Source organism: Lathyrus oleraceus, chromosome 7 (assembly GCF_024323335.1).
Source record: "Lathyrus oleraceus cultivar Zhongwan6 chromosome 7, CAAS_Psat_ZW6_1.0, whole genome shotgun sequence".
In the NCBI taxonomy this organism is placed as follows: domain Eukaryota; kingdom Viridiplantae; phylum Streptophyta; class Magnoliopsida; order Fabales; family Fabaceae; genus Lathyrus; species Lathyrus oleraceus.
Window position 1 is genome coordinate 78,370,319 of NC_066585.1, and position 3,468 is coordinate 78,373,786.

Genomic DNA, 3,468 nt, shown 5'->3' on the forward strand with positions numbered 1-3,468 from the left:
ACTGGAACCTTTAGTACTGTAGTATACTTAGATGGTTCCCTCTCCATTTCTTTCACACATTCACCGATGATGTCTAAGAGACAACATGAATCTTCTATAGCTGGCGCCTGTAAGAATGGAGCTAAAATAAATTTGACTTTTTCTTCCCCAACTTCGAATGTTAGATTTCCTTTCTTGACATCTATGATGGATCCAGTTGTGGCTAAAAAGGGTCTTCCTAAAATAATAGGGATGTGGAAATCATCCTTTATATCCATTATTACAAAGTCGGTGCGAATATAGAATTGACTTATACAAATGGGAATGTTCTCTAGCATACCTATTGGAAATTTAACAGAACGGTCAGCTAGTTGTAGAGACATCTTCGTTGGTCTTAATTCTCCTAAATTAAGTTTCTTGCATGTGGATAAAGGCATTAAACTAACACTGGCTCCTAAGTCGCACATAGTTTTGTCTATGATAAACTTTCCGATCACATATGGTATGGAAAAACTACCTGGGTCTTTCAGCTTAGGAGGCATGTTATTTTGAATAATAGCGCTACACTCAACAGTAAGCATAACGGTTTCATTATCCTCAATCTTTTTCTTATTAGATAAGATTTCTTTAAGGAATTTAGCATATGAAGGCATTTGCGTAATGGCTTTTGTGAATGGTATAGTGATATTAAGCTGCTTCAGAAGTTCTACGAATTTCTTAAATTGTCCTTAATTTATGGACTTAGTAAGTATTTGAGGATAAGGTATAGGTGGTTTGTATGGTGGCAGAGACACATAAGGTGTTTCTTTATCTTCTGCCTCTCTTCTTTTGTCTTCCTTTCCATCATTGGTTGGTTCGTTTACCTTTTCAGTTCCTTTACTAGAGTTTTGATACATGGCTGGATTTTGGAGTCTTGGGTCAACCGGTTCATCTAATTCTGTCCCACTTTGCAACGTGATAATATTAGCATGACCTTTTGGGTTTAGTTGTGGTTGACCAGGAAATTCTCCAGCTGGAGCTGCTATTGTTGCTTGTTATTGGGATACTTGGGAAATTTGGGTTTCTAACATTTTATTATGGGTAGCCATAACATCAAGTTTACTTGACAATTGTTTCATCAGTTCACTAGTATGAGCATTTTGGTTTGTGAAATCTTTGTTTTATTGAGCTTGAGCATTCATAAAGTTTTCCATCATGATCTCTAAATATTACTTTCTAGGTGCTTGTGGAGCAACAGGGGCTCCTTTCTGATAACCAGGTGGAATAACAGGTGTTGGGTTTGGAGGAAACAAAACATTGTTGTTTTTATAAGAAAACTTTGGATGATTTCTCAATCCAGGATTGTAAGTGTTGGAATATGGGTTTCCTTGAGCGTAATTTACTTGGTCGGTAGAAATACCAGCCAATAATTGACAATCAACATCAGTGCGCCCAGGGGTTCCGCATAATTCGCAGTCTAGTGTTACAACAACTATGATAGTTGATAGTGTTATGGATAAGCTTTCGATCTTTTGAGTGAGTGCATCCACTTTAGCATTAACGTGGTCTATGCCATTGACTTTGTACATTCTGCCTTTCGGGGTCGGTTTTTCTACAGCAACACGTTCACCTCCCCATTGGAAATGATTTTGAGCCATGTTCTCGATGAGCTCATAGGCTTCATCATATGGTTTGTCCATTAAAGCATCGACAACTGCAACACTCAAATTCATTTTAGTGTTGTACAAAAGACCATTATAGAAAGTATGGATAATCAACCATTGCTCAAGTCTATGGTGTGGACAAAGTTTCATCATGACCTTGTATCTTTCCCAAGCGTCGAAAAGAGATTTGTTGTCTTTTTGCTTAAATTCGTTGATTTGAGCTCTTAGCATAATCGTCTTGCTTGGTGGGAAATATTGGGCTAAGAAGACTTTCTTCAACTCGTCCCATGTGGTTACAGAGTTCGAATGCAGAGACTGGAGCCAAGCTCTAGCTCTATCTCTTAAGGAAAAAGGGAAAAGATATAGTCTAATTACTTTGGGACTGACACCATTTTCTTTCATTGTATCTGCATACTGCACAAACACTGACAAATGTAAGTTTGGATAGTCTGTAGGACTACCTAAAATTTGGTTTTGTTGATTGTTTGATAACAACAAAGGTTTTAACTCGAAATCAGTTTGGTTGATGGCAGGGGCAACAATGTTGTTGTGTGGTTCCTCCTATGAAGGAACATCATAATACTTAAGAGGACAGTTTTATGGTCCTTCAACCATTACTGGTTTAGATTCTGATTTTTGTTTTGGAAAAGGAAGATTGTACTTAATTTGGAAATTGTGAACTCGATGTTGTAAATTAATAAAATGCATGACTTCGTCAACTAGTTGTTCTAGCTTTTCGCCTTGTGAGCGAGTGCATGGCATACAATTTATGGTTTAGAAGGGTAAATAAAATAAAATTTACCTTAGTCTATACTGTACAACAATGGAATCACAATATTGACTAAATTAGTCCTCGACAACGGCACCCAACACTTGATCGCGAAGAACGTGTCTGTCGGATAATAACTGCAAGTATACAGTTTATCAGGTAGTTTTAAAAGATTGTCGAACCCACAAAGACTAATAATCAAACTAATATTATATATCGCTGTAATGCAAAGCTAAGGCTAAAGGTTAAAAGGATACGAACATAAATATAAACACTAATTTCTAAAGGTTTAAAAATGATGATAAAACGAGGCCGGAATATGGATTTTGTGTTCCTAAAGGACTTTATAGAATTCGGATGCTGATTATGATTAGATTAAGTTCCATAGAAAATATTGATTTAAAGACTCTGTCTCACACTCTCGCGCTATTGACAAAACCATACCTCCTGACCACAGGATTTTGCTCTTGCTCACCCGTTTTAATTAGAAATCATATTTTGAAAACCAATGAGATCATAAATGATACCTAAAGCACTCTCGCTGTTTTTAGGATCAATGCCTAATTTCCACTATCCGGTTCCTTCCTTACACTCTCGCGCTATCGACTAGAACTTTAGTTTGTTCTTCACTCTCGTGTCAAAACAATGAAACATGCAATTGGAAACTAAAACCAAAATAAAATTTAATCATAATTCGCGCCTATTGTTTCTACTGAGTCCCGTTGGTAACGACGGTCCTCATACATCGGACTCAGACAAATTTAGCAAGACATAATTATAATCAGAAACAACATGATTAAAACAATTATACTTAAAATTAACATGTCATATAATACAATAACAACAATAGCAAGCATAAATAACAAAACAGTAAAAAACTTAAATGAAAGAAATGAAGGCTTTGAATTGAAATGAAAATATCGGCATGCTTGTTCTTGATCCAAGAGTACAATGCAAATGATAGGAAATCAAGTGTAACAATCTCTCGATGTGAGTTATTGTCACTTTTATAGGTAAATCTATACCTAAGACTACAAAGCAAATTCGACAGAGCTTCCATATAACTTGGATGCCTTT

At 36.1% G+C, this 3,468-nt stretch overlaps 1 non-coding gene across 1 annotated transcript; it reads left to right on the top strand.

Moving 5' to 3' along the window:
• The first annotated feature begins 1,746 nt into the window (after positions 1 to 1,746).
• LOC127109532 (small nucleolar RNA R71) lies at positions 1,747 to 1,853 on the top strand. The gene has a single exon (XR_007796808.1). It is a non-coding gene; the product is annotated as a small nucleolar RNA R71 (small nucleolar RNA).
• The last annotated feature ends 1,615 nt before the right edge of the window (positions 1,854 to 3,468 follow it).